Source organism: Lygodium microphyllum, chromosome 8 (assembly GCF_053477565.2).
Source record: "Lygodium microphyllum isolate KBCC chromosome 8, Lygodium_microphyllum_v1.1.10, whole genome shotgun sequence".
In the NCBI taxonomy this organism is placed as follows: domain Eukaryota; kingdom Viridiplantae; phylum Streptophyta; class Polypodiopsida; order Schizaeales; family Lygodiaceae; genus Lygodium; species Lygodium microphyllum.
Genome location: NC_141142.1, coordinates 133440673 through 133458575, shown reverse-complemented (window position 1 = coordinate 133458575; position 17903 = coordinate 133440673).

The following is a 17903-nucleotide window of genomic DNA, read 5'->3' as shown; positions in this document are numbered from 1 at the left end:
AGAAGAACCCTATATGTGGGTCTCAAACCAAACTCAACTAACTAAGGTGGCATACTAACTGAGCCACGAACTAGAGTAGATAAGGATAGCTATCGTGTAGCTATTATTCATGGGCGGTGTACCAACCGCGTCTGCAACTGACAAGTCGGTGACATAAATACACAACGGTCACCCTGGCGTATCACGAGTGGAGCTCGATATCTCAACACTCCCCCTCGAGCTCAATCCCAATTCCTGCACACCAAGCAGGTCTCTGAACTTGCGTAGCTTCTCTGCGCCCAATGCCTTCGTGAATATATCAGCTACCTGATCCTCTATGCTGACATAAACTAGATCAATAAGACCTAGTAAAACCCTCTCTCGCACATAGTGATAATGCACCTCAATGTGCTTTGTTCTAGCATGATAGACTGGGTTATTTGCCAAGTGTATACTACTCATGTTGTCACAATAAATGACAACTGGCCCATCTGTAGGCTCATGCATATCATAAAGTAGCTTATGCAACCAAGCTGCCTCACATGCAGCCATTGCTGCACCCCTGTACTCGGCCTCTGTGCTCGACAAGGCAACTGTAGGCTGTTTCTTGCTGCTCCAAGTGACTGCAGCACTCCCAAAAGAGAACATATATCCACTGGTAGATCGTCTATCAGAAATGCTACCAGCCCAATCAGCATCAGTGTATCCATGCAACTGTATCTGAATCCCAGTCTCATAAAATAGTCCATACTGCAATGTGGACTTCACATACCTGAGTATGCGTCTAGCCGCATCCAAATGTGATTTCCTTGGAGCCTGCATAAACTGACTTACCAATCCGACAGCATAGCTCAAATCTGGCCTGGTAATAGTCATATAAATCAAGCTTCCTACTATGCGTCTGTACATAGTAGGGTCTTCCAGAAGCTCACCTGCATCTGCGCTCAGCTTCACATTCTGCTCCAAAGGAACTGAAATAGGCTTACAGCCTGTCATTCCATATTTGGACAGCATGTCCAATCCATACTGCCTCTGCAAGAGCTGTATCCCACTTGGTGATCTAATCACCTCAATGCCCAAGAAATAACGCAGCTCTCCCAAATCCTTCATCTCAAACTTTTGCTTCAATAGCATTTTCACATGAAGGATATCTTCATCACTGTCACCTGTCATAATCAAATCATCAACATAAATGACAAGCAGCATAATACCTTTCTCTGTCTTTCTCACATAAAGTGAGAAATCTGCCTTGGAAATCTGAAAGCCAATAGTGATAAGATACTGCCCTATCTTGTCAGACCATGCTCTAGGTGCTTGCTTCAAGCCATACAAGGCTTTCTTCAACCTGCAAACAAACTCAGGATGAACAGCATGCACATAACCTGGTGGCTGCTCCATATAGACCTCTTCTTGCAAATCACCATGCAAGAAGGCATTCTTTACATCCATCTGATGTAAAGACCATCCCTTTGATGCAGGCATAGCAATGACTGCTCTTACGGTTGCCATCCTTGCAACCGGACTGAATGTTTCTTCATAGTCAATGCCATATGTTTGTGCATACCCCTTGACTACTAATCTTGCCTTGTATCTGTTCACAGAACCATCTGCATTGTGCTTCACCTTATAAACCCACTTACAGCCAATTGCATTTTTACCTTTAGACAAAGGTACCAATTCCCATGTAGCATTTGCTTCCAAGGCATCCATTTCTTCATCCATGGCTTTCTCCCATTTTTCTTTTCCCATGGCTTGCTCAAAAGAAGTAGGTTCTGGTACCTGCGCAAAGTAGGTTCACTCCCAAGTGCTCTCAAAACATCCCTGGTCTTCCTTACTCCAGGTGTAACAATAGAAGGAATACCCAACTCATCATCAATGCTCTGTTCTGAGCCACTGGATTCACCATCCACATAAGAGTGACCTGCATTCACATCAAACATGGGCTGATCAACCTTTTCTTTTCCTTTTCGTGATACGTGCATACCACTATCTGCATTGCTTTGAGAAGATTCTCCTGATCTCAATCTGCCTGTCCATGGCAAAGAATGTGAACCACTGCTAGAGGATGCTCCATGTCCACTAATATTTTGTGACTGCTGCTGTGAATTCTGTGCAGCATTACCATTTTGTGCATCTACATCATCAATCACATTTACTAGTTTATACCAGCTACTCATCTCATCAAAAACAACATCTCTGCTCACTGTAAACTTACGAGTAGAAGGGTTATAGCATCTATACCCTTTTTGCTGCAGAGAGTAACCAATAAAGATGCACTTCTCAGCTTTTGGATCCAACTTGGATCTCAACTCATCTGGCACATGTACATAGGCAATGCAACCAAAAATTTTCAAATGAGAAATATCTGGTTTCCTACCAGTATACCTCTCCTTTGGAGTCATTCCATGTATTGTTGTAGTGGGAGTCCTGTTCATTATGTAGACTGCTGTAGCAACTGCTTCAGCCCAATAAAAATTTGGCAAGTCTTTTTCATTGAGCATGGCACGAGATACCTCTCCAATATGCCCATTTTTCCTTTCTGCAATTCCATTTTGTTGTGGAGTATGACTGCATGAATATTGCTGCTTTATGCCATGCTCCTGTAGGAACCTTGCAAACTCATTTGAGAGGTACTCTCCCCCTCCATCTGACCTTAGGCATTTTATCTGCATGCCTGTTTCTTTTTCAACCATCGCTTTAAGAGTTTTGAAATGCCCAAAAACTTCACTTTTCTTTTTCGTAAAATACACCCAAACTTTTCTGCTATAGTCATCAATAAAACTGACAAAATAATGACAGCCTCCAAGAGATGCAGCTTTAGTTGTCCACACATCAGAGTTGATTAATTCCAATGGCTTCTTACTCTCTTGAACATGTCTAGGAAATGGTTTCGTTGCCTGTTTTCCAAACTGATAGGCTTCACATACCTTATGCATTTCTGCAACCTTGAATTTTGGCAAACCTGCAACAATATTTTGGGCCTGCATTGATTTAAGTCGATGTACATTAACATGACCAATGCGTTTATGCCAGATATCAATATCTGCAACTACACCGGTCCCATGTGCAAACATTGCTGCACTCAATTCAGACATGTCCACACACAATGTAAACATTCTGCCCTTCTTCTTTCCTTTTGCTATCAAGCGACCTTTATTTTTCATATCCTCAACAAAGCATCCATGAGGATTAAATCTGACCTGCAAGCCCTGCTCAACCATTTGACCAACAGAAACTAGATTCTTGGTGATATTCGGGACATGAAATACATCGGACAGGTATTTCTTTTTCCCATCCTGCATAGACAAGGGAATTTTTCCAATCTGCACAATAGGATGTGCAGTATCATCACCAGTCTCCATAAATCCTGGTTTTTCCATTTTCCTTGCATCCTCCATCCATTCTGCATGACCTGTCATGTGGTTTGATGCACCTGAGTCAACATACCATACATAATTGCTTTCTTCTGCACTTGTCACAGAATTGTTCATGTGCTGCACCATAAACAAGTGCTCATTTCTGTCATCACCCTGTCTACTAGAAGATGCATAATTCCCTTGTTGCAATTTCCCATTCATGATGTCATTGTGCTTTTTATAGCAGTCTTTAGCCATATGACCCATTTTACCACAGTAGTAGCATTCAACATTGCTGTTTGCATTTTGGCCTCTTTGCCATCCACCACGACCTCTTTGGCTCCCCCTGCCTCTAGAGTTACCACGTCCTCCTCCATAGGACTGGTTTTCTTGAGTTTGCTGCATATTCTGATTTCTACCACAGCCTCCAAATCGGCCTCCTCTACCTCTGCCTCTATCTCTTCCAGCATTTGAGTAGAAGACAGCTTCTTTTGAAGTTCCTCCTGAAGAAGATGCACCACCATTTCTCTGCTCCTCAGAAATTAGAAGAGCAATCAACTCCTCAAAATCAGAAAATCTTTCACGAACTGAAATGGATGTCCGAAACTGTGCGTAATCCTTTCCTAGACCATTCAAGGTCACAGAAACTAAATCATCATCTTCCACTGGCGACCCAATGGAAGCAAGTGCATCTGCAATCTTCTTCACCTTCATGTGGTAGTCATTGATGCTCATGTTTTCTCTTTGCACATTATGCAACTCTTGCTTGAGCTGCATTTTCCTGGCTTGAGTATTTGTGCTATACATTTTTGACAAAGTATCCCATGCCTCCTTTGGCGTACTTGCATCCTGAATATGCACAATCATAGAGTCTGAAATGCTGATAGACAGCCAATACATAACTTTCCAGGCTCTCTCATGCCATGCTTTAAATGCTTGCATTTGCTGTTGATTGGGAACATCAGGAAGAACTGGTTCTTCTTCATTTCCTGCAACAAATTCCCAATATTCTTTTCCCATAAGGAAATTCGTCATTCTAAACTTCCATGCCTGGAAGTTGTTCTTGTCAAGCTTTTCAGTGACAATTTGTGAGAGAGAATCAGACGCCATTACAAAACACTGCAAAAATTTCTGTCACTGCAAAAAACTCAGCTTCACCCTCACAAGGGCAAATCTGCAAAACTGGCGAAAGTGGTATTTGACCACACAGTCACTTCCTAGTGACGATTTTGCATCAATATGCAACAAGGATGATTCTGTAACTCCCAATGTCACTGCGCACAAGCATACGATGCAATTTCTACAGTAATTTTTCACCGACCTGTAGAACAGTGGCTGCACAACATAAAACTGAGCCTTTTCTTGAGTGCGTGCAGAAAACTTCCGCCTTCAAAACAAGCCCTGAAATGGCCTCAAATAAAAAAAAACAAGGTCGCCGAGGGCTAAAGCCCTCGCCCGCAGCATATATTGCCCTCTTGCTCCACCGCGAAGGGCGTCTCAACCTGAGACAGTGCACTTGCAATTTCCGGCTGTGCTACCTACAGAGATCTGCTCCCAAAACAGAAAATGAAAGCAACACTGCTCCTCTTACCAGAACACCGTGAGCTTGGCTTGCTTTCTTGAGCTCCTTACCACGAACAAGGCTCTGATACCATGTCAAGATTGTGGGAGAGAAGGAAGGAGTCTCACTTGTAGCTTTCTTGCTTGCACAATGGGGGAAGACACACAAGGGTGGAGGCTGAAAACAGTTTTCCTCTTCTTAGTTGTGTAAGCCAAAAAGAACTCTAGTACAAAGAAATAGAAGAACCCTATATGTGGGTCTCAAACCAAACTCAACTAACTAAGGTGGCATACTAACTGAGCCACGAACTAGAGTAGATAAGGATAGCTATCGTGTAGCTATTATTCATGGGCGGTGTACCAACCGCGTCTGCAACTGACAAGTCGGTGACATAAATACACAACGGTCACCCTGGCATATCACGAGTGGAGCTCGATATCTCAACACCCAAGTCACTTGTTGGTCACTTAAGTCTATTACTCCAGGTCCCATGTGGACCTAGTCGACTTTTGGCAACTTTTGGTATTCTTCTTGGGTTCTGACCATATTTTTGCACCTGAATCAATGTGATTTATCCTGCAAACTGTCAATTACTTCCAGTTGACCAAGTTGAAGGTTCCCATAGACTTATCTGAATTTTGTATGCAAATTCCTCATATAACTTCCAGTGAAGCTCTTCTTTGTTCATAAGAATCCCATGATTTATATTATGGATAGTAAACTCTTTGACATTCACCCCCTCCTAACCTGCACATCCTCCGGCATGTGCCATTTCATAAGATTACAGGTCAAGGAGGGTCTTCTTCTTCATCTTCATTCTCTAAGTCTTTTTCTTCTTGCATGTCTTCAAGTAGAGGGCTCATATCTAAGTCATCAAGTTCATAAGTTGAAGATTCTCTTCGTTTGAAGAGTTTGATTCGTTTCACAGCTATTGGAATCTTAATCATGGTCCCATCCATTTCAGCCAAAGAGTAAGTGGCGTTATTATGTACTACTTTTACAACATATGGTCCAAACCATCGCTTGGCTAACTTCCTATGAGCACTATATTGATTGTACAGGCTGCTATCATAGACAAGAACCCAATCATTCTCTTGAATAGCTCTTGGACGGAGTTGATGATGCTTGTCAAACCTTTTCTTATTCTTTAATCTTGTTGTTTTTAGCCTTTCAATGGCTGTTTTGACATCTTCTGGCCTTCTTTCAAGTTACCTTATGCGTAAAGACAACAATTCTTCTCTATTCATGCCTTCATCCCAAGGCAAGATACTCCATGTGACAATGGATTCCTCAATAGGCATAACTGGTAGCTGTCCATATATGAGTTCAGTTGGCATATATCTTGTCACTGCACTATGGGTAGTTCTATTAGCCCATAATGCGAATGGTAGCATTTTAGGCCATTCCCTCAACTTTCCTTTGCATGATTTTGCTAAAGCTTTAAGAATTGCTTGATGACCTCTTTCACTCTTACCATTGCCTTCAGGATTGTAGGCTAAACTAAGAGATAGCTTAATTCCCAATTGAGCAAAGAAATGGTGAGCCTCATCGGCATCCAATTCCCCTCTATCAGCAGTTACTTTAGCAACACATCCATACCTGCAAAATACTTCTTCAAGTAGAAATCTACAAACAACATGAGTGGACATTGTTGTCAAGGCCTTTCCTTTCACTTGATTTGTGAGATCTTCTCTAGCAAGTACTAGATATCTCATGTTCCAAATTCTTGTAGGCATGGTTACTAAATCAATAACCCATCTATAGTGAATGGATAAAGGATAGGTAGGCTGAAGACCATCTCTATGCTTTACCATAGAATACATTTGACAAGTATGACAAGACTCAACAAAATGCTCAATGTCTTTATACATGTTTTGCCACCAAAATTTCTCTTTTATTTTGGCAAAAGTGCCCCATATGCCTCTATGACCAGCCAATAGGCTTTCATGGAATTCTTGCATGACCTGTCTTTGTGTCTTTTTATCTCCTAAGACACGAACAAGCACCCTTCCTTTCTTTTTCGCATGCCTCCAGAGGTATCCATCTTTAAGAAAAAAACCATAGGCTTTTCTCTTAATTCTCTTGAACTCTTCATTAGTCCAATATTCCTTCTTTGTCATAGTGCTCAAAAATTGGCCAATTTTTAGCCAATCATCTGCATAATATTCTTCTTTAAAGTGTGAACAAACCATAACAAAACATTGAATATGTTGTTTACTAGCTGTCCATTGTCCTTCTTTGGTTGATTCATCCTTCCTTGCTGATGTAAAGTTTGTTTTAACAGCTGAACCTATTGTTCTTGCTGTAATTTTTGTTGTACCTGCATTAACAGCATCATTTATAAACTCAGATTCTTCTTCATCCATCATTTCTTCTTTATCTATATATCTGGCACGTGAAAGCATGTCAGCAACTGGATTATCTCTACCTGCAATATGTTTCAAATCAGGATTTAAGGATTTAATATAGGCTATCCATCTTAGCATGGCTATGTCAGGAGTGGAACAGTTGGCGATCATGCCCAAGAGTGGAAGGCAATCTGTCTCAACTATAACATGTGCACCCATGAAGTACTTCTTGTCACATTTTAATGCAGTTACTACTTCCCAAAGCTCTCTTTTAATTTGAGCATATCTTCTTTGTCGTTCATTAAGAACCTTCGCTCCAAAGCGGATTACATATCTGTTGCCTTCAAGGTCGTCTTGACCAACTGCCCATCCTATTCCAATAGGACTTGTGTCCACTGTGAGTATAATGGGCTGTCCATTAGAGTAATTAGCCCTCTTTAAAGTGGGGGCTGAAGTTAGCATTTTCTTGAGTTTCCGAATAGCTTGAGTGTGTTCTTTTTCCCATATAAACCTTTGGCCCTTTCTTAGAATCTGATAAAGACTTTCGGCAACATGGGCAAAATGTGGTATCCAAATAAGGTAGAAGACACATGCACCAAGAAATCTTCTCACTTCTGAAACATTTGTACATTCTTCCTGCATTTTGCTTATAGCATTTATTTTGGATGGAGAAGGCTTTCGGCCATATGGACCACACATATGACCGACCACAAGGACTTCTTCAACTCCAAAAACAGATTTAGCTCCTAAAAGAGTAAGATGGACTTCTTCTAATTTAGACAAGATTTGAGCACAATCATTAATATGTTCATAAACAAACTTTCGACATCCAAGCTCATTGAGTTCTTCATTTTTCTCATGAACTTCACATCCTTTGATTGGAACATCATCAAGAAAAGGAAGAGTCAATTGAGGAATATAATCCCTCAATACTTTATGCATAGCATTCATCATGTGAGCTACTGAATTCGTAGCTCCTTGAGGTAGAGTACACATGCGGACTAGGCCAAGAGGCGTCTTCATTGTGGTAATGTCACGGCTTTCCAAAGCAAGCTGAAATTGATCGTAGCCTGAATATAAATCACCCATGGAATAGATTGCCGTACCTACAAAAGCTTCAGCAAACTCATCCACAATTGGTCCTGGTCCAACATTTCTAATAGTAACTTTATTGAGGGTTATAAATCTTGAATGAATCATAAAGATCCATTCTTCTTAGGTACGGTAAACCATCGGTTGGAATATGGAGCTAAAGATGGCTCCAATATTCGCATTTTTATCTTTTCATTTAGAAGTTCTAATAACTTAGGCAAATGAGCTCTTGGAACCGGAATTGGTTTAAGATTCCAAGGAACATGTGGGACCGTAAAAATTACCATTGGTGCCACAATGCTTGGATCCACATAGTCAATTTCATGTGGCTGAAATGAAAAGGCTTTACCATAGTTCTTTAACATCTGCATGAAGATTTGCTTTTCAGCCGGGAAGAGAAAAGAGTCTTCACCAATTTTCAACTTTTGTAGACTTTCTGCTGTAAATTGGTGACCAATATCTTTAGGATCACGAAGGCTTCGTTGTTTGGATACCCTTTCTGCCAGTCCTTCGCTTTCAGGCGGTAGAGGAGTAGCTACCGGCTTGAACTTCTTATTAACTATTTTATACTTTGTTTCTACTCTTGCTTCATCCTTGTTTGGCTGTCCAAAAGCTTCATAATCTGCAAATTCTTGAATTATGTCATACATATCCAATGTACATACCTGTATGGACTGATTTTCAGCTTGATTTTATGCATGAACGGCTGTATAAATTTTAGCCATTGTATCATTATAATTTAGCCCATAAAATAGTCCTGAAATTTCTTTATCTTTAGGTAAAACATCAATTTGCTTCAGCTCTTGCTCCATATGACTCAAATACTTTCTTTCAGCCCTGTTCATGGCTGAAAATGTTTATAACAGCCCACACCATTGGCTGAAAAAACCTGCAAATCAGCTTTTGGCCTTGCCTCCTTCATATGTGGAGACAATTTTTTGTGACATGATGCACTGCCATAGCCTCCACTTATAGCAGGGCTACTCGAAAACCCTTAAATTCTCAGGCATTAGGAGGAACAGGATGATCTCTCAATCGATCCCTATTCCGATGGTGATTAACACAGACAGTTAGGAATTGAACAGCTTTATCATTATCCTTGCTTCTTATCCGAGCATATGATGAACCATCATCAAGAGCCTTTGTTTCTAAACCAGACTCGAAAATAAATGGTTTTCCAAGAATGATGGGATAACTGCAGGAATCTTGAACAAAGAAATGAAATTCATCTTTTACATTACCAATAGTAACTTGTACATAAGGACATGCTGCATAAAGATGGCCAGAAGATTTATTGGATGCCTTCATGCGCCATCCTGGGTCCACATCAATGGGCCATCCACCATTCTCATAGAGATTTCTTGACATAACATTAATTTCCGAACCATAGTCTATAAGGGCAATGCATGGAGTTTCTTTTTCACCAATTTTAACAACAGTTTCAGTAGTCGCCCTTGCCCAATGGGTACGGGAATAGTGACTACTAGGAATAAAGTGAGCTTCACTTTCTTCTTGCATGTTGTGAAGAAGAGTCTCTTTCTTACACATGGGCTGCACTTTAGATTGAGAAGTCCCCACCATTATGGCTTCTTCAGCTTCTGCTTCATAAATGTCTTCATCTTTGGCTTCTATGGCTACAATCAATTCTTTGATTGTCTCCAATTGAATCCCTTGAGTTTTCAGCTTCTCTTCATCCTGTAAATACACATGAAGTACTTGCAAAAAAGCATGTACAGATTATTCAGTTTCCTCACCAACATATTGTCTTTTTCATTTAATTACATCAATTATTACATCATGAAATCCTCGTTTTTCAATACCGAGAATTTCACCTAATGTAAATTCAATTCTACTTCCAAGAATCCTTTCTTCTAGGATCCGTTTAAGATCCGGTGCGGTCTCTATGTCAGACTGCAACTTGTAACTGGGATGTTTGCTTTTTCTTTTTCCTTCTGTTTTCTTTGCTTGAGGGGCATCTCCCATGTCAAATTCTGGTGGCGGCGGATTTTCAGCAGCCTTCTGTTGGTCCGGTTTACTTCTTGTTATGCGTTTAGTCGGTCCCGAAGAAGAAGGACCGGCAACATCTTCTTCTCTTCTTCTCTTTTCTTCTATTATGGCTTCTTGATTATTAATTTCAGCTAACCGAGCAAAAGCTGAAAATGAATCCACAAGCTCAGACCATTCGGTTCTCCCTCGAATACGTTGACTGGCAGTGGTTAAATCATCCTTAGTTGCCTTTCCTTGCTCCATGCATTCTAAGACCTACATCCACACTTTAGATTTTGCATTAGTTTTACATGTTTTAAAAATTTCATTAGTTGGCTCAATTTGCAGCCCATAAGTTGTAGCATCAACAGCTGCATAGGCCGTTCTTGTTGCCAAATCCTCCAATCTTTTCTTTATGCCACCGTTGCCGAAGTTTGGCTCAAGAGGAAGCCCGGTTTCGGTTGCATGAATTTTACCATCATTCCAAAAGACTAATTTTTGTGCTTCAGCTTCACGGAATGCACCGCACTCCCTCTTGTCATGCTGAAGGCTATCACACCAAATGCAACGTATTTTGAAGCCTTCTCGTGCAGGCCTTTAGGCAGTTGACCGACCCCTTTCTTCTACTTTTATATCAAGCCTTTCTGCTTTAGAATTAATCTCCGTTAGATTAAGATGGAGATCCCGCATGCTTTTAATGAGCTCGTCCATGACATCCTTCTTTGGTGAAGGAACATCAGAATTTCTTGGTTGCTCAGCCAAAGAGACAGGAGGTCGAGAAATTGGGACAGGCTCCTTTATAGATTCAGTTTGTTGCAGGGGTTGATCCCCATCTTAGGCGCAATCGCTCTCTTCGAGCAATTATATTAACTGCTTCAGTGACATCACTCCAAGAAGTCTTCAATCGCGACTCAGAGTCAGGGTCTTCAAGTCGGTCCGTTAATTTCTCCTGAAGAGAAGAATCTGCAGCCTTTAAAAATAATTCAATCTTTTGACTTTCCATACCTTGTTGGTCATCAGGATCTAGTTGGGCAAATTTGCTTTCAAATTCTCGATAAAGAGCAATAGCGGTTAGACCCTTTTTGGGCCTTTCGACCCATTCGGTGAAGACTTTCTTTGTCATAAGGCCAGAATCTTCAAGGAAAAATTCTTCTCGAAGAGCCTTCTTGAACATAGTCCATCCTGCATCTTTTTGGAAAAGACCATGAATTCGGTCCTGGAGACCATGCACAGCCAGGCGGGCAAAGTAACGGCTCCAGGCACGTTGAGGAACTCCAAAGAAAACCATATTGTCAGTGTAGAGACGGATAAAAGAGGACACATTTTTCCCATTAAATTGCTTGAGCTCTTGTCCAATTGCTTCTAAGGGTTTAATGGCAGTAGCATCAATCTGCTATCCTTCTTGTCTCCGTTGTTGTTGCAATTGCAACTGCTGCTGAAATTGCAACTGTTGTTGTTGGCTTTCTTGCATTAGACGAACTATCTGTTGCAAGGCATCTCCTCCTGAACTTGATGATTCTCCCATTGGACTTCTTCTTCCGCAGCGGACCTTCACGTCAGGTTCACCACTGTCATCGCGTTAAGGGTTGAAGGTCTACCACCGAGGCTTTAGTACAGAAGAGGAGTTTAGGATTCAAGGTTCAGGAAGGGGAAGTAGATTGGGGTTTAATAAGATCCGGGATTTAGAAATGATTTAGGTACGGAAGAAGAGTTCAAGCTTTTTCACTATGTACTTAGCATACATGAACGGAAGAAATAAGTCTATCTTGATTACATCAAATGCCTTTGGATACATACATCTTATCATAAAGGGTATTTTCAGATTCTCAATTCAATTATGAATATCAAATGCAAGATCTAATGGCATTTATTTCAAGTACATAGATGGATTTCAACCCTTTGGATTAAGTATTTTGTTGATAGATTCAAATGCATTCAAGATTTGGGCCAAAGATACATGAAATGAATTGAAGAAGAATTATTTTAGCTTCAGCCCTGTTTTAAAACAAAAAATTCTAGCCCATAATCAAGCTTAAAATGAGTGCATAAACTCAAGAAGAAGCACTTCTGATCATTCATGAACAATGTCCTGAAGAAAAGAGGTCATTTCCTTCCATTACAACTACATAAATCCCATGTTTGCTCATAAAAATGGACTATAACAGTGGGCTGCCTTGTTTATGACTGGTTTTTTCAGCCCATAACAGCCCGTATGCCTTCAATATCCTCACCCTTTGGTTTTCCCAAAGTCACTCAAGTACTTGGGTACAAGTCGGGCTTCATTCGACTAAGAATAAGATAGACAAAATGAGAGAAGTCGTGCATAAGAGCAGGCTGAATACTTTTCTCTCAGATTTCCCTCTTTTATAGACTGTTTCAGCATGCATTTTTGTCAGACCAAAGGGACAGAGAAGTGGAGTTCTCACCATGTTTACATCTTCAGTAGTTGGGCCTGTTGATCTTCAGTTTGCATGCTCCAAATCATGCACCATAGCTCCAGCTCTCTCCAGTTTGCTTCAGACTGTGTAGCCCACATTTTGCGCTGAAAAATGCGGGCTGCTCCTTGCTCAGCCCCTGGTCACTTTTTGACCTACCCAGGTCACTTGCTGGTCACTGAAGTCTATTACTCCAGGTCCCATGTGGATCTAGTGGACTTTTGGCAACTTTTGGCATTCTTCTTGGGTTCTTACCATATTTTTGCACCTGAATCAATGTGATTTATCCTGCAGACTGTCAATTACTTCCAGTTGACCAAGTTGAAGGTTCCCATAGACTTATTTTTCATAAATATACATGGTATAACTGAAAATTATATGCTAAATACAAAAGAACTTGTGTAACTAAGGTGGTTATTGGATAACAATGTCTGAATTTTATATGCAAATTCCTCATATAACTTCCAATGAAGCTCTTCTATGTTCATAAGAATCCCATGATTTATATTATGAACAGTAAACTCTTTGACAACGGTGGATTCCGTAAACTTTGTTGACCGGGGCTCATACACAAAGTGGATTCTTTGTGCGAGAAGTTGATGGGGACGCCTATCCTTTTTCGGGCAATTCATTAATTTAGTGTGTACATGGGTGATTCCATAGCGGGTGATTCCACAAAATACATATTAAATTAATAAATGTTTATGAGTTTAGAGTGTGCACTCATGATAAATTAAGGTTAGGATTGATTTCTAACTAGTTGATTTATTTATGTAGCTGAAGACTGCTAGGTATTCACTTTTGTCGGTTTAATTGTATTATTTTACTAACAATTGTGAATGCTTCAGTTGATGTGTAGAGATAGCAGCAGTGGCGGAGGAAAGCATTGGAGGATAGCGTGTATTCAAGTTATTACTTATATTTTGATGGGCACATACCTTAGGCATGGCGCCTATATTTTATCGTGCCTATTTATTAAGGCGTTGGATATTTATTTATTATTTTGTATGTGCATGGACGCACGATTATGATATTTGTATTTGGACATTGTATTGGGTATGTTTGACTCTTTGGACGCTCGCCCATTAGCTTTATTTCTATTTGGCACTAAAGTAAACTCAAAAGCCAAAAGCATGCTATTTTGTAATTTGGGCTATTATTTGAGCTTGACGATGATTAATACATAAAATACATGCTTTGTGGAGCGCTCACACAAGGCATGGGGGGAGATTGCACCCAATTGGTCTCTTGTTCATGTCGTGCATGCTTTCTACCTTGAGTTTTGTGCAAAAAGTAGAGCTCTTTTGTTCTTGGGGACCTTCCGGCGCTCACTACGCGAGCATATAGTATCCAATCTGTGCACCAGTGGTATCAGAGCAAAGCTGAGATCGAGAGCTTCCAATCGCTACCCATCTTGCGCAAAGGTGGAGCTCCTGGAATGATCGAGCTCTACAGTCAGTTTCATCGCGAATGGTCGATACGGGTGGATTCGTGGCGGTCAAGAACCTCTGTTTACTGTTTACAGCCTCTGATCGCAAAGGACCGGCCTGAAGGAACGGAGGACAACTCCTACATCTCTTCTATCAAGTCGTTTCTTCTCAGACAAAAGACAGAGATAAGCTTTATCTTTAATCTTCAAAGTTTAAGCTAAAGCTTAAAACTAAGCTTTTTAAAAGCTTAGTATCTCAATTTCTTGAATCGGCGGCATCAGTATGTACTCGCCATGATTTTCGGTGTGGCTGAATAACGGGCCCCCCTCTAAAATTCATCATTCAGCTAAAGCTACAAGCTTAATCAACTAAGTCACAAGTTAAAAATTTTCAAAGTCTACCAAGCTCCTCAAGTTCTATCACTCTGCAAGTCCTGCAAGTCAGCAGAGGTCAAAACTGTCTTATTTTAAAAACTCCCATAAGGACTGTTCCTGCGCAGAAGCACTAAACTGCAAAGCTGTTCCCTGGAAGACTCTTTTCGCATACGCAGACTTGCTAAACTAGTTTCAGCACACGCAAAAGGTCATACGCAGATTTTATGAAGACTTCAAATCTCGCAACCGTAAAAGTTGAAGATCGTGAAAGCCAAACAAAAATCTATGAGCCTTGTATACTGGACTTTGAGCTACGCTCATCCCGTTAATTGGATTTTGAGAGTGTGAGGTCTTTTGAATTTTTTCAGGATGACAGAATAAAATATGGATGATTTAATGGCTGAAGGCGATCTTCCTGAACCTACGATGGAACAAAAATTGGATTTAATTATGATGCAGTTGGCTGAAGAACGAAGAGCCCAGCAAGCTTTCCAAGTTCAATTGGCCAATTTACAATGATCGACTACCGACAAAGATGGACCACAACCCGAAGATATTATCCGACGAACCATCGATGCGACTCTCGAAGCTCAATCCATCCGCAAAGAAATAAAGATAAGTAAAAGAAATTTCAAATTCCGTACTTTCAATGGAACTCGAGATGGAAAGATTGTCCTTGCATTCACCAGTCAGTTTGATGATTGCTTTCATGAAGAGACATATAATGAAAAAGATAAAATTAAATGTGTCACTAATCATTTAGTCGATCAGGCATCTCTTTGGTGGACCATGGTTCGTACGAGCATTGATTGTCCCACTACCTGGGAGAGTTTCAAAAAGAAGTTTATGCAGAATTTCCTTCCTCCTCAATTCCATGAAAAAGCCATAAAGCAATGGGACCTTCTTCAGCAAAGAGATCATGAGCCTATTTCCCAGTACACCAAACGCTTTTGGAATGCTTTACTGCAACTACACATGCTTGAAGACGTACCTGAAGCGACTCACAAGCGCAAGTTTATGTCTGGATTACTTGGGCATTACTACACTGAAGTCAATATGTTCAAGCTTGCAACCCTTGAAGATGCAATTTCTTTAGCTCATGACACTGAAGACAAGATTCGAGGAAGAGACAAGCGTCCACAACAATTTCAAGCATATGGTAACTATGGTTCTAAGCAATTCAATTCAAATTTTAGAAGATTCAATCAAAGTCGATTTCCTTCATCATCCTTTTATAAGTCTTGGACAAAACCACCTCCTTTGCTATCAAATACCAATCAAAACCCTAAGCCATCTTCACAGCCAAATCCTAATAGACTTCCTGCCATTGCAAACAATGTATCTAAAGCCAAACCTATAGTGTGTTACAAATGCCATCAACCTGGACATCTAGTAGCCAATTGCCAATCGAAGAAGCCACATATCCATATCAACTATCTTGGAGCAATGGAAGATGAAGAACATGAGAAAATGCCTGACTTTACGAAAGATGAGGACGACATTGCTACTTTTTCGGATACTTTACCAGGTATGCCAACTCCACATTCTTTGTTGACAATGAAATGGTTAGTACATGGAAAAGAAAAGATTATTTTGCATGATGATGGTAGTACACATGATTTTATTTCTGCAAAGTTAGTGAAAGAATTGAAATTACAAACTATTCCTACACATTATCGCATTAAAGCAGCATTCTTAGGCACAAGGTATAATGGAACACAAGAGGTGCATGATTTAGAAATTGGTGAATACACTGAAAGAAGGAATTTCCTAGTTGTACCTTTACAGTCCAGTGATATTATCCTAGGTATGCCTTGGCATCATTAGCATAATCCTGACATAGATTATTCCACGCATTCAATTAAAATTCATTTTCAAGGAAAACACATTACATTGTATGGTATGCACGCATCTAATAATTTTCCACTGATTACTCATACTCAAGCTAAACATGCATTACGCAAAAGTAGTAAATATTATTTAATTTGGGTGAATGAACTTCAAGCTAAAGAAAAACATATGCACCCTAGGCATAAACAATTTCTTGCACAATTTAAAGGATGTTTTGCTGAAGATTTACCACCTGGACTACCTCCTTCACGTCCTGAAGACCACAAAATAGATTTAATTCCTGGTATACAACCACCATGTAAAGTACCATATAGGCATAACCAGATTGAACAGAAAGAAATTCAAAATCAACTTGAGGAATTATTAAACAGAGGATTAATTAGACCTAGTAGTTCTCCATTTGGTGCACCTGTTTTGTTGGTAAAGAAGAAGAATAATACTTATCACATGTGCATTGATTATCGTGCCCTAAATAAGATTACTGTAAAGAATAGATATCCAATTCCTAGGGTAGATGATCTTATGGATAAACTACAAGGTTCTGCCATATTTAGTAAAATAGATCTTAAATCTGGTTATCATCAAGTGAGATTAGATAAATCTGATATATTTAAAACTGCATTTAGAACACAATTTGGTCATTATGAATTTTTAGTGATGCCTTTTGGATTGACTAATGCACCTGCTACATTTAGTAGAATGATGAATCGTAAATTTTTGAAATATCAACATTGTGTTATAGTATTCTTTGATGATATCTTGGTATTTAGTAAAAATGAAAAAGAACATTATGAACATCTGTCTTTGGTTTTCAAGTTGTTGAAAGATAATCAGTTGTATGCTAATCTAGAAAAGAGTGAGTTCTTTCAAACAGAAATTGAATATTTAGGTCATATTGTGTCATCAGAAGGTATTAAGGTTGACCCTAAGAATATAGAAGCAATATTAAACTGGCCTATACCTAAAAATATGCATGAGTTATGTTCTTTTCTAGGTCTTGCTAGTTTTTACAGGAATTTTGTGCGAAATTTTTCATTACTTGCTTTGCCTTTGACTAAACTTTTAAAGAAAGGTATTGTTTATCATTGGTCTAATAATCAACAAAAATCTTTTGATTTATTGAAACATGCATTAACCCATGCTCCTGTATTACAACTACCTGATTTCAACAGACAATTTTTTTTAGTAGTTACTGATGCTAGTGGATCTGGAATAGGAGCTGTACTTATGCAAGATAATCATCCCATAGCCTACTCTAGCTGTAAACTGAAACCATCCAAACTTAAATATTCCACATATGATAAAGAATTGTTAGCTATTGTACAAGCTTTAAAACAATGAAAATATTACTTAATGGGTTTTGAGTTTATGATTAAGACTGACCAACAAAGTATTAGACATCTCCTTAGTCAACCCCAAATATCTAACCGACATATCAAATGGGCAGCTTTTATTCAGAGTTTTCATCCCCTTATCCAATATCAACCAGGA